The sequence below is a fragment of the Psittacula echo genome (genome assembly GCF_963264785.1).
Source record: "Psittacula echo genome assembly, chromosome: Z".
Lineage (NCBI taxonomy): Eukaryota > Metazoa > Chordata > Aves > Psittaciformes > Psittacidae > Psittacula > Psittacula echo.
In genome coordinates this window covers 37,027,241-37,042,123 of record NC_137742.1, presented here as the reverse complement: position 1 = coordinate 37,042,123, position 14,883 = coordinate 37,027,241, and the positions used below count along the sequence as shown (strand labels likewise).

At 41.1% G+C, this 14,883-nt stretch overlaps 1 protein-coding gene across 1 annotated transcript in view; it reads right to left on the bottom strand.

Annotated features, from left to right (window-relative positions):
- The window catches only part of ADAMTSL1 (ADAMTS like 1), a gene marked incomplete at both ends in the record, with an annotated part of 432,351 nt that overhangs the window by 160,702 nt on the left and 256,766 nt on the right, over positions 1 to 14,883 (bottom strand). The window lies entirely within an intron of this gene.

The window sequence follows — 14,883 nt, the reverse complement described above, 5'->3', positions numbered from 1 at the left end:
TACTTGGAAATGCTCATCTCTTCTAGGATTAGCTCATAAATGTACAGCAGTACCTGCCTCAAACAATGCAGTCATGCATGTATCCAGCATTTCATTTTCATGCATGCAAATGCACATCAGAAACATAGATCTATAGGGTCAAAAATGATTTAACCATTTAGGTAGATATTGCCTCTTGCAGACAATATGATTTTGCTCTAAGAAACTGAATAACATACAGAAGCATGCAAAGGTGCGTGGAAAATGCCTGTGTCTGATGGAGACGAGGCAGTGTTCTCCTTCACGCTCGGTTTGTGCTGTGGGCCAATACCTGGTAAATAGCATTTCTAACTGTATTTGGAATAAATGAGAAGACACAACAACTGTGTGAGGGAGACTTTCATGGTACACCTTCAACAGAGAAACATCAGCAGGCTTTATTGCTAGCCTATATTAAAGGAATCAATTTTAGCTTTCAATACTATTTGAGACACAGAGATAGCTCAACTGAAACAACTTTCTTTTCAGTGAAGCTGTCTAAAAGTTTTGTCATTAAATCTGAAACTTGGTCAAATATACCAGCCTTGAATATTGTTTTTCACAGGCAAAATCAGAAAATGTTAGCAATGGCTTAGGGCTGTAAAGAGTTTCAATATTTGTCTAAGGGAGATACTGAATTTCAGAATCAGAATCAGAATTACCAGGTTGGAAGGGACCTTCAAGATCATCGAGTCCAACCCATGCCTTATACCTCGACTAAACCATATCACCAAGTATCACATCCAATCTCTTTTTAAACACATCCAGGGATGGAGACTCCACCACCACCCTGGGCAGACCGTTCCAATATTTTATTATTCTTTCTGTGAAAAATTTCTTCCTAATATCCAACCTGTACCTTCCTTGGCGCAGTTTGAGACTGTGTCCTCTCGTTCTATCAGTTGTTGCCTGATAAAAGAGACCAACCCCCACCTGTCTACAACCTCCTTTCAGGAGGTTGTAGAGAGTGATAAGGTCACCTCTAAGTCTCCTTTTCTCCAGGCTAAACAACTCCAACTCTCTCAGTCGCTCCTCGTAGGGCTTGTGGTCCAAGCCCCTCACCAACCTCGTAGCCCTCCTTTGGACGCGCTCAATCATTTCTACGTCCTTCTTAAACTGAGGAGCCCAGAACTGGACACAGTACTCAAGATGCGGCCTCACCAGTGCTAAATACAGGGGAAGAATAACCTCCCTGTTTCTGCTGGCCACACCATTCCTAATGCAGGCTAGGATACCATTGGCCTTCTTGGCCACCAGGGCACACTGCTGGCTCATATTCAACTGGCCATCCACCAATACCCCCAGATCCCTTTCTACCTGGACACTATCCAGCCACACTGTCCCCAGCTTGTAACATTGCAAGGGGTTTTTACGGCCAAAATGTAGGACTCGGCACTTAGACTTATTAAATTTCATCTTATTGGATTCTGCCCATCTATCCAACCTATCCAGGTCTCTCTGCAGAGCCCTTCTTCCTTCCAAAAGATCGACACAAGCTCCCAGCTTAGTGTCATCTGCAAACTTACTGATAAAAGACTCAATACCCTCATCCATGTCATCAATAAAAATATTGAACAACACCGGTCCCAGCACAGACCCCTGAGGGACACCACTGGTGACTGGTTGCCAGCTGGATGCAACACCGTTCACCATCACCCTCTGGGCCCGGCCATCCAGCCAGTTACTGACCCAGCAAATTGTGCTCCTGTCCAAGCCATGAGCTACTAACTTCTCCAGAAGTATGTTATGGGGGACAGTGTCAAAAGCCTTGCTGAAATCCAAATAAACAACATCCACAGCCCTTCCCACATCCACCAGGCGGGTCACCTGATCATAAAAGGAAATCAAGTTAGTCAAGCATGACCTGCCCTTCATAAACCCATGCTGGCTGGGTCTAATACCCTGGCCATTTCTTAAGTGCTGCTTAATAACACTCAGTATGAACTTTTCCATTAACTTTCCCGGCACTGAGGCCAGACTAACTGGCCTGTAATTACCAGGATCTTCCCTCCTACCCTTTTTATAAATGGGCATCACATTGGCCAACTTCCAATCATCTGGAACCTCACCAGTGAGCCACGACTGTTGGTAAATGATGGAGAGTGGCTTTGCAAGCTCATCCGCCATCTCCCTCATCACCCTGGGATGGATCCCATCTGGTCCCATTGATTTATAAATATTCAGATGCCTCAACAATTCTTTAACTTCCTCTTCTTGAATAACAAGAGGACCATTCTGCTCCCTAACACCACCTACCAACCCCAAAGTACAGTTATCTTGAGGGCAAGGTGTCTTCCTACTGAAAACTGAGGCAAAAAAGGCATTAAGCACTTCTGCTTTCTCCTCATCTTTAGTCACTAAGTTTCCTGCCTCATCCAATAAGTAGCAAAGATCAGTCCTACCCTTCCTTTTACCATTAATATATTTATAAAAACTTTTTTTATTATTCTGTACAGAAGTTGCCAATTTAAGTTCAAACTGAGCTTTGGCCTCCCTAATTTTCTTTCTACATGCCCCAGCAGCCTCCTTAAACACTCCCTGAGAAACCCTACCCTCCTTCCAAAGATAATACACCTTCTTTTTATTTCTAAGTTCCTTCATAACCTCAATACCCATCCAGGCTGGACGCTTGCCTTGTCGGCTCATCTTACGGCACACAGGAACAGACTTTTCCTGTGCCCTCAAGATCTCTGTTTTGAGGCACACCCATCTTTCCTGAACTCCTTTATTTTCAAGGGCAGTTTCCCAAGGAACTCTCTGAATGAGTCTCTTAAACAGGCCAAAGTCTGCCCTCCGGAAGTCCAAGGTATAGGTCTTATTGATGTTCTTCCTGATTTCCCTAAGTATTGAGAATTCTACAATTTCATGATCACTCTGCCCCAGGCAACCTCCAACCTTCACCTCACCCACCAGTCCATCTCTATTAGTGAACAACAGGTCTAACACAGACCCTCCCCTGGTAGTCTCGCTCACCAGCTGTGACAGAAAGTTATCCTCCACACACTCTAAAAACTTTCTGGACTGCCTTTTTTGAGCTGTATGAAATTCCCAACATATATCTGGTAGGTTGAAGTCGCCTACAAGAACAAGGGCTGAAGATCCAGAAACATTCTCCAGTTGCTTATAAAACAAGTTGTCCACTTCTTCTTTCTGATTGGGTGGACGATAACAGACCCCCAATAGGATATCAGCCTTACCCGCCTTCCTCTTAATTCTTACCCATAAACATTCAACTTCATCATCATTAATTTCAATACCTATAACATCTAAGACCTCCCTAATATAAAGAGCCACCCCTCCACCCCTTCTCTGTCTCTTCTGAAGAGCTTGTAGCCATCCAATACGATGTTCCAGCTATTTGACTCGTCCCACCACGTTTCTGTGATGGCAACTACATCATAGCTATATTGTTGCACCATGGCTTCCAGCTCCTCTTGTTTATTCCTCATACTACATGCATTAGTATACATGCACCTCAGCTGATCCACCGATTTCACCACTGACCCAGGCTGATTACCCTTAGTCCTGCTTCCAGTCAGCCCAGCTGCATCCCCTTCCCCCTTCAAACCTAGTTTAAAGCCCTTTCAATGAGTTCTGCCAATTCATGAGCAAGGATTCTTCTACCCTTAACAGAGAGATGCAACCCATCCGTGTCCAGTAGGCCAGGTGCTGTAAAAGTTGTCCCATGGTCAAAGAACCCAATGTTCTGCCGACGACACCAACCCTTGAGCCACTTGTTAATAATGTGGGCTCTCCTGTTCCATTCATTATATTTTTCTGCCACCAAAGGGATCGAAGAAAAGATCACTTGGGCTCCTGCCCCATCAACCACCTGACTCAGTACCCTAAAGTCCCTTTTAATTGCCTTAACACTCCTCCTTTCAATCTCATCACTGCCAGCCTGGAGTATCAGCAGTGGATAATAATCAGAGGGCCTAATCAACCCAGAAAGTCTCTCGGTGATCTCCCGTATCTGGGCCCCAGGAAGGCAGCAAACCTCCCTGTGGATTGGGTCCTGCCGGCATACAGGACCCTCTGTTCCCCTTAGAAGCGAGTCTCCCACTACAACTACCCTCCTTTTCTTTTTGATGTTAGAAGTGGTAATTCGTCCTACAGATAAAGCATAATTGAGAGGCTCACTGAGTAAATTGTTGTTTCCTAAACCATCTAGCTGGCTCTCTAGATCCTCCTGATCCAGGATCTCATATCTGTTCTGAAGCGGTATCTGAGTTGGTAATGGGGGTTGGGAGGAAGTGTTATTATTAGCCCTCCAAACAGAGACCGATTCCCAATCCCCTTCATCAACCAGGTGCCCTTCTATTTCTTGGCAGTTGGAGGCATGGGAGTCTTCTGACTCCTGATGGGCCTCCCTCAAAGGTTCAAGGGTGGAACTCCACCAATCTATTTCCTTTTCACTTTCCCTAATACTTCTTAGCCTTTCAACTTCTTCCTTCAGCTCAGTCACCAATGATAAGAGATTAGTAACCTGTTCGCACCTCAGGCAAATGTCATCTGCCCCTGGTACTACTGATAAGTTCAAACACTCTGCACAAGAAGGGGTCTGTACAGACACATCCTTTCTGGAGGGTTCCGTTAAGTCACTTACACCCTTGTTCACTACAGATTTTGATCGTGTAATTTGTCACACAAGATCTTGAACAGCCTGTGTCTGTAGAGCCAAAGACTAAGTCTGGTACATTAGGATAAGAAATGTGTGTTAATTGGGATTTATCAAGGTAAAAGGTTAACTATTCAGTATGCTTCAAGAAACTAGGATGAATTATATTTGATAATCATTAATAATGAGAATATGGAAACCATTTATTCATATAAAATTCTACAAGCGACTTGCAGTTCACCTACTAGTGTCATCGATGATACTGAATAAACAGCTGGGCTTAAGACTAGCTGAAGTGAAAGCCCCTGTCTGTTACTAGCTGTCTCTCTTCTCAGCTCAGTTAGAAGGCCGAAGTCTTGCACTGAACTCCATTCTCTTGAAAACAGAAAGCCCATAACCTCAGTGTTATATATGTTTGCACCCTCGGTCCCTAGTTTCATGTATCTGAAGGATTAAAACATTGCCAGTGCTGTTTGCAAGGTCACATGGGAGTCCTCCTGCCCTGAAGTAAGTCATTAGCTCATGGATCAGTACTTACCTTACTCAGGTGGACAGAGCAGTTGTATCGTTATATTCCTTCCAAAAGCCTGATACTACTCTGAGATAACACTGGCACAAGAAATAGTGGTAACTAAATGAAAACTGACCATGTTAAACCTGCTTAAGTCATCTCAGACTGTGTGCTAAATTGGCAAATATATAGATACTGTTTAAATGAAAAAAAAAAATAAAATTAAGATTTTCAGGACACCTGTCTGGCCGTTTCGTCTTCTTTCCCTCTCTTCCCATTATTGCTTTCATCAAGGTACAGTACAAAACTGATCCTGAAAAATGAGTCAGTCTCTTTGGCAGGACAGGCTAAAAAAGAAAGGATTTTCCGCTTGGCAAAAACATCAAATATGGTTATTTCTTGTGAAAGGAGATGCTCAGTGAGAGGCAAGGTTCAGATGCAAGACCAGCAACACACCAGGCTGGCCACCCAGCCACATCTCTCCAGCATTGCACAATGGTCCCCTGCTGCATTCCTCATGCTCCTGCTCATGGACCCTTCAATGGTAAAGTATTTGTTTTTTTTAAACCAGAGTATTTTAAAAGGCAAATACACAAATGACATATAAGTGGAGTTGAGTCTATTTGGCCTTCTGACACAAAGAAGGTCAACCAGTTTGAAAGACCTTTAGGATTTGGCCCAAAGCATGTTGAGGTCAAATGTAAACTCCATCAAATTAGAGGGGTTCAGGAGCAGAACACTAAAAGAGCACCCAACACAATTTGTAAAGATTTTTTTTTAATTAATTAAATAAATCCTGTGAATGGGAAGGGAACTAAATGAAGCATGCAGAAAGCAAGCTTTCTTCAAAGAGCCCTCCTGAAACACTTCATGCTGCACTATCTTAGCACTTTTGCCAAATGGAGGTTACCAGATATGCTACATAAAATTATTACTCTATGGTGCGACTAACCTTCATTTTCATTTTGCTTCATGCTGCACAGTTTGCAGTAGCATTTTAAACACATGTAGTACTTCATTCTGCAGAACAGCTTTTGGAAAATAGTTTAGATGGGTAACTGAATTCGTTTTTTGTTGCTGTAACATCTAGTATGATGTAATTTTGTTTTATTTAATTTTATTTAAATTAATTTGGACTGTGAAAGATGATACTGGATTTGCCTAATAAGCGTATAACAATTATTCGACACTCTCAGTTTATCTTACCTTTATTAAGAGCAAAAGAATTTCACTTCAACACAATAATTGGAAGGGTAAAAGTAAAAATTCAAATAACATAAGCGAACAAATTCTGACTATGGCCAGATGTGATCCATCCATCTAGGATACAATCTCATTAACATTAACATGTCAGATAAGAGGAACAACACACCAATTTACTGAGGTTATTTCAGCTGACTGTTTTCTGAAGGGTATTGTTTATAAAACAAAAATGTGTGTTTGCACTTTTACTCTTCTAAAAGGAAAATGTGTGTCTGTGCTTTTAGTTTACATGGAAACAAATATCTTCAAACTGCAAATGGGTGCTTGTCTGGATCACTCACCACTAGTTGGAAGCCCAAAGACATAATTAAAAAAGGTTGCAAGGTAAAGTCATGTGAACCAAGTACTTTTACCTCATCACAAATTATAAGGATCAGCAAAGCTAGACAGTCTTGGGGTCCAATTTTTTCTGAAATAAATTGTACTCCCACCCAGAGGAGAGCCATGTGCCTGTTATTTGCATTCCAAGATTTGTTATAAGACCTATATATTCCCAGAAAGCATGTGATCTCAAGCTGGAACAGGCTCCAAGTTTTCTTTTAATAAGTGGAATAAACATAATTCATTTCAACTCCATTCATGTTTAATGTTAAAGAAAATAGAGTGGTTTTCCCTCCTGTAAACTACACAGTTAAGATTGAGTTTGAAATTCTAGCAATGCCTGAAAAATCATTTTAAATCTGAAGATTGTTTATTGCAGCTTCAAAAGATATATACTGTTACTAGCTAAGAAGTCACTGTCTGGAACAGATTTTTCTAAAGTATCTTACATCACTAATTAATAATTTCTACCCACTAAGACACACCTAACCTGAGGGTGATCCTTTGGCTACCAAGCAACACAGCAGCTCTGGAAGAAATGAGCTTTAGGACTCCCAAAAGATTTCTCTAATAAGAAAGGGAAGGAACACTTTCTGCTTTTGGATAAGAAAGCAAAAAAGGATCATGTGTACAAAATGAAATCACTGTCAGTGGTTAGGGCACTCAGGCTAAGATGCTTGCAAAAGGGAAAAAAAAAAAAGGCTTTAAACTATGAACTGAACGGAGGATTTTTTATAAATTAAAATAATCTGACATAATCATGTAAAACTGAAAGAGCATGGTATCCAATTTTATACTAAAAAAAAAATAAATATAAAATCCAGCATCAGTGTCTAATAGTGATTTATGACTTTATTAAAGAGTTGTCAGGCATTCATGTTATATTCAGACTAGGAGGTGAACAACAGGTCTTTCGTAGCCTAGCCATTAACACACAGTATACAGAAATAATTTAAACTGAGAGAGTATGTAAAAAACATGATAACTGTCACACCTGCTAAAATCACAACAGCTGCCTGGCCATTTAAGAGCTGAATCCCTCATGAAAGAGCCATGTTTTTTCTCAGAGCTTGTGTGTACACGTGTGGCTGCACAGAGGGAGGAACATGAAAAGTAGCAAGACCTACGTTCGTGTCCTGGGACTTATAAAAGGAGTTCAGCCTTAAGAAAACCAATCTTGGATGTGTACTGGAATTGAATTTAAAATTTTGTTTGGAACTGTGCTATCCCTACAGAATCCAACTATTTGACACTGTCACACAGTGACATATATGCAATAGGTATAAATGCAGTTCACGTTGTTTAATTGCTCCTCAGTTTCTGAGGGTTCCAGCCTTCCTCCCCATTCAGCAAAACATTGCTAAAGCAATATATTTTCAAGCACAAAGTATGTTGCCTAGGTTAAACAGCAATACTGTTAGTGGAAAAGGCAGCTAACCTCTTGTTGGACTATGGAATTGATACAGACTTTGAGCCACAGCTATTTCCCAGATGATATGCAATGCTGGGTTTGTTTAAGAAATTTAAATCATCTGGTTCTTATCATATTCCCACTGTTTAGGGGTATGATGAACTGTCAGTGACAATATGCAAGGTTCCTCTGAGGCCATTGCCTAAACTTGTCTTCTGCTACTGTGAAAATGATATTAGAGACATAAACCCAGTATTTTTCCCTATTATGTGGCCTTTCTGCTCTCCCTTTTCAGATACATCCAAGTGTATCCCTATATGAATTCTTTCCAATCCATACATCCTCCTTCTTTGAGTAATCCTTGATCACCCTTTGATGTTAGTTTGTCACTGACAACAAATATATACTTCACACAGTACTGAAATGTTGTTCGTAGTAAACCAGAAGAAACTGCTCTCAGCACTTATGTAGTAGGTGTGTAACACCAGGAGACAAGGCCAGAGACCTCATCTCTTTTTAAGCAGCATTTATTTCAAAGCTTCAACCAGTGTAAATATATGGTTTATAAGATTTCATTTGCACAATGTTGTGTATCTTTGTTGCATTTCATCCAAGGTAACAGCTGGATTACAGCTCATATGGGAAATTGCCTGGAAATCTCTGGCTTTTGAAGGAAGGCAAGGCAGAACAAAATCACAGCCAATTGAATTAATACTGGTAATTACTGTCAAACAAAATGTTAACATGCAAGACATTCCTGACTAGCTGTTGAAACTTTTCAGAGTGAATATCTTGGAAACATCATAAGTAAAATATTCTGACGCGTCCAGTTTGCAATGTACAAGAAACATATTTAATGCATCTAGGCAGAGTTGTACATTGTTTTAACCAGTACTGTATGACCGAGCGCATCCACTTTTCGAAATAACTGTACCATACTGAAGAAATTGCTTGTTAAAATAAGCCTTATCCTTGTGAGGAGCATAATTCCCTGGAAGCATTGGGATTCCCATGACAATAGTGGTCCTCCACTCCAAACAGATATGTGCCTATTTCATGCACCTCTTGAACGCAGAGGTCCCTGACCAACCTTAGCAACATAACCAAGGACTTAACAGGAATTAACACCAACCTATTTTCTTTTACCATGGAGGCTGATTCGAAGTCAGGATGGATGAACACTGTTTAGCTGCTGTGGTAGATAGCTTGCCTTCCCATTATTGTCACTGTTAAGATGAAAGAGATTTCAGCCTCCAGACTTGCCACCCTCCAGAAGGACCACTCAAGATGGAAAAAACTGCCTACCTGGCATTCTTAACAACGTAATGGGAGTTCTGCTCTCACAGAAGTTAAAAGAAGATAAAGAAAGAAAATGCCCCTGTGCCCAAGCTGCCAAAGCTGTTTATTGCACATGAGATGCTGAGCAACCACAAGTGCAATTGATCCCATGATTAACTGCATGCTGTTCCATGTGGCCAATTCAAAAAGATGCCTCCAGAACTGTTCAAACTACAGCCAGAACACTGATTTCTCTGGCAAACAACCTGGAAAGAAAAGTAGCTGCAATGAGCACTAGATGTTTTGAAGTAGAAGTAGCTATACCTTGTACACTAGCTTCCCTGTTCCCTCGGGGGCAGGAGCTCCCTTCCACAGGATGTGGGGGCTGTGAGCTGAACAGTGGCAGCCCGCTGGCCACCTTCAACAGTCTTGGAAATGTACTGAGGAATTTTTGCCTCGTTTGCACTTGCAAGACCAAGCAAAAGGACTTTGAGGGAATAAAGAGTATTTCCTATGGAAAACCCCTGGCACAGGAACCCTTGATCTGAGTGAGTCCACGCCCCAAGGAAGGTGCTGGCACAGCAGCACACACATGTGAAGGTGTATACTGTACTTTGGGTAATTACTGTATGCTTAGACTTCTCTGGTGTAGGTAAATGGGCCAGGATTAATTTTTTCTTTCTTTTTTTTTTTTTTTCCCTAAGCCTCTTAAAAAGGAATAAACAAAAGTCAAAATCTCCTTCTGGGTAGTTTTTAATTTACCCTTTCTTCAGGATCCACCATTTAGACAAAAGGGGAAGACACCTTGATTAAAAGGGGGAGAAGAAGAAATCTCACTGAGATATTCCCTTGCAGTTTTTCAGTTCTTATTCAGCTCCCATGAACACCTGACATGCATGCAGCTAGCTTGGTTCTCAGTGACATAAGTAAAAATTTGCTGTGTTAGTCCTTGTCAGCACTGAGTTCCTTTTTCGTGTTCTTTTAACAAGCACAGTCATGCAAGGCAGGCTCATTACTAAGGGAACAGAAAAAAGAAAATTACAGCATGTTTTCATTTTGCACAGGAAAGCAAAGGCTCATCGAGGGGAAAATAATCACTTCTCCCTTCCTACTCATGTATGACCTGATATGGTCATTGCACAAGTAATAAGGACAAAGTGTCACACTGAACTCTGTCTCTGGAAAACAGAATGTCTGTAGTTTCAGTGTAGTGGACACTTGTACCGTATGACAGTCAATAGCTCTGCACATCAAGTGCTCTCTGAACGATAAAAACATTTCCAGTGCTTTCCCCATAGTCCCATGGGATTCTTTCTGCTCCGAAGCAAGTCATATAGTTGTATATATGCAGTCTCTTAAAATTTATAATAAGGAGTACACAGCTTCTAGTCTGCAACGAAACTGGGAAGCAATGATGTACAGCCATCTCAGGGCTTTAGGAGCTGAACCTGTACTGGGAGTTGTATCCCAGAAGAAATGTTCCAAACGTGAGCTCATTTCTTCTTCTAAAAGGGCAGCAGCCAGCTGGGGGTATGGGCTGCTGGCAAAGGATGGAGCTGACACCATATCACTTCAACGTGGTGCATACTGCACTCCCTGTAACATCTTATAACAGTGCCTTATAAAACTCAGATCAGTCCTATCTCTCACTCCACATAACCATATGAAAATATACACCAGGAGAGTGATGTGAATACAAGAGCTTGCTTTCTTGCTTTCACAGACCCAAGTTACAACACCCTGTTGTATTTAAATCCTGCTGTGCTGGTGTGAACACCAGGCATGGGTGATCCAATACAGAGCAGGTCCAAGCTGGCTCAGCCTCAGAATGTGTTGCCAAATTCACTCAGAAGGGTTTTCGAGGCTAGGACTGGTTCAGAGGCAGAATGGGTGAAATCACTTTCCAGAATTCGGAACCCACCCAACAACATGGGTTCAAAAGTGCATCTCACATTTGAGGACTTTGGGTTTGTCTTCCACGTAGCAAGAACTGCAGCTGGGGAAAGAGCTCACAAGGCACACAGAAAGAAAAAGAGAGAAAAGTAAAACTGTTAACTGCTATCTATGACAAGGCCTATTGCATGCCAAGTGTTTTCTAAGTGGTGAGAAGTGAAACTTTGTGCTGGCTGGGTAGTGTTTGTCAGCTTCAACGAAAACCAGCCAACGTGCTGCTGACAATCCCAGCTCCACAGATGAACCACTGTCTCCACAAATACACAGCGTAATATACTTAAGTATATTGACGGTATATTAGCCATTTTTTCTTGCTTTACTAAAGTGACCTTAAGGTTCAGATATTCATGCAGCTTACCTCCCTGTGCAGGCCACAACATCCAAAAGTGAGTCATCTTATGGGCACTAAACCCCATGTGAATTGGATTTAGAAACTCTTGCTCTGAAAGTCTGAGCTAGAAGACCTTGTCACAACAGCATAGACTTTAACAGATTTGTTAGCAGTAAGATGGCTCAGCTTCCTCATGAACAGTTCAGAACATCATGTCAAGATGCCTTAGGTTGCAGCAGGAAGATGGCACTTTCTGATCAGAAGGCATTTCAGAGAAGGGAGAAGACCTCTTCAAAGATTTGTGTAATTTCAGATAAACATCTGCAATTATGAGTTATATTCAAAATAAATGAAGCTTCTTATTCTTCTGATGATCTGCCATCTCCCTCAGTTACCTCATGGAGCTGTGTATGTGTTTATTTTAACAATAAGGGGCCATATCAGGGGTTGAAACATTAAGCCTCAGTGGAGGCAGAAGAACTGAAAATTGAAAGGGAAATATTTATGTAAAAATACAGGGAGGGAGAGAGAAAAAGGGGAAGAAAGGAAGAGAAAACGGGAGGGAGGGAGGGAGGGGGGAGGGGGGAAGGCAGGCGGGAAGGCAGGCGGGAAGAGGGAGAAGTAAATAAGTAAATAAATTATGGAGAAAGGTCAAGATCCTATCTCCTAACAAAATATATAGGGAAGACAGGAAAAGAAAAGTGCTCATAGGACTCCTAGGAATTAACTACAAAATTCTGAATTTATCTGACAGATTTATTCCCCTCTTTATCACCCAGTAACTGATCTCAAATTAATTACTATGTTTATTTAAAAAAAATACACTCAGTTGTTGAGAGTTTGCGGTGCCAGGGTGGAGTTGTTTGGGGTTTTTTTGTTGTTGTTGTTGTTGTTGCTGTTTTGTTTGTTTTTCTTTTCATAAAATTATAGAATCACATAATGGTTTGGGTTGGAAGAGACCTTAAAGATAACCGAGTTCCAACCACCTTCCACTAGACCAGGTTGCTCAAAGCACCGCCCAACCTGCACTTGAACACTGCCAAGGACGGCTCAGCCACAGCCTCTCTGGGCAACCTGTGCTAGCGCCTCACCATCTTCGTAGTGAAGATTTTTCTCCTGATATTTAACCTATATGTCACCTTTGGCAGTTTAAAGCTATTCCCCCTTGTCCTGTCACTAGAAGCTCTTGTGCAAAGTTCCTCTCCAGATTTCTTGTAGGTCCTCCTTAGGAACTGGAAGACTGTTACAAGGTCTTCCTCTGAGCCTCCTCTTCTTTACTGAAGTTGGACTGAACGATCCCAACTCTCTCAGCCTGTCTTCATAGGATTGGTGCTCCAGAAGGACTTAAGCACTTTCAGGATATAACCTGCTGCTACTTCATGCTGCCCCCTAAGATCAGAGGTGATGAAAATATTCATGTTTCTATTGCTTTCACCAAATAAAAGACACATAAACACTTTGGAGCCAGCATGCTGCACAGAAATGGTATGCATTCCTTTCTATGTCAGTCTTCAGTTTTGGTAAAGCATGATAAAACACTCCATCTTGCCATGGTGCTCATCAGCACTAATGGGTGACTGAGGCCATCACAGAATGATCAGACTGCTAAAGTTTGGATTAGCAAAGCATATTTAAACTGTGGCAGCTCAAGTTGTCAGTTTCAGAGATTTTTATTGAATCACCTCCCTCTCCCCTTCAGCTAATTCAGATCTTTCATCTTTAAAACACGGCCCTAGCTAGACTTTCAAGGAACATATTTGTGATAGCACAGTAACTTGAAAATCCCCCATTCTTTTAAAAAGTTACAGAAACCATGAAAATGTCACATCCAAAGCACATTTACAATCATAATCCACCCACATACCAAAATGAAAAAATAAAAGGCAGCCCTGGCCTTGTTAAGGGCAGTTATATTTGCCCTCAAAAACAGATGCTTTTAACAGTCCAGGCTGAAAGAAATATGGGGATTTAAATAAGCCAGTAAGTAAGTAAATAAATAAATAATCCACTAATCGAATGCCAGCATCAGAACAGTAGGAGACCTTATTGCTTCCTTTATTCCCTTTCATATCTGAGTCTGTTGATAGAGTGCAGGATCTGAACAATACACTAGCAAACTTCAAACAGGGACTGAGAGTATATCCAACAAAGCTAGAAGGGGAAATTTGACACCCGTACAGTACATTCATATGGAAACAAAATGAGTTATATTTATTTTATGGGACAGTTTGAATTTATAATAAGTTGCACGTAATTTCCTGTCTCAGTTCTTGAGCACTCTTGGAATTTATTTCAGGATGTCTTACATTATCACACACCCCCTCCCCTCCGCTCTGACACCCTCTGCTGAACTTGCTGTACAAGAAGCCCCTGAAAGGTAGAAATCTCAGGGCAACCTCTAAAAGATTGAAGCTTTGGAAGGAATTTATTTAAAGACAGTGAAAATGAAAATGGAAACTCTGAAGATTAATGTACGGTAGAATAAGCCTATAAACAGTGTCCAAATAATTCACAGGTGGCAGAACTATTAAGATTTCTACATATGATTGCCTTGGAAGCAGATTAAATCTCACAAGTACACACAGAGCTTTCCCTCCCCCAGTAACCTGTCTACACAGCCTTCCAATTTCACCACAACTTCAGCTACTTTTATAAGAAATTTGGAAAAGTTCGGTTCTGGCAGCATACAGAAAAGAAAAAAAATGCTTATATATGAAATGAAATTCTAATCAGTGGACACAAAGGGAAGAAAAAAAAAAAAGGTAAAAAGCTGGAAATGCGCCTAGAGTTAGTAATCTCTGATATGCTAACATCTCAGTCAGTGAAGCAGAGAGAAGATCCTGGCCTACAGTAAGCTTTAATGTGTACACTCAGATTCAGGACACAACAAACCCACAGCACCCAGAAAATGTCTTATTTTGAAAATAAGATAAATTGGCCACTCAGGGGCTTCACAAGGAGATATTAATGACCAATGCTTGATGGAGGTATTTTAATTGCTCTTGTGCATGACATGTAAAAGATCAAAATGGAAACTTATGAAATGAAAAGACTTTAGTACAAAGTCTAAGCAGGTGAAATTCAGCATAGCTCTACTGCATTTAACAGAGGCAAATCAATTTATACAGATGAGAAGCTTGCTCTTAAATCTCAGCTAATACTGTGCTTATGAACCATTA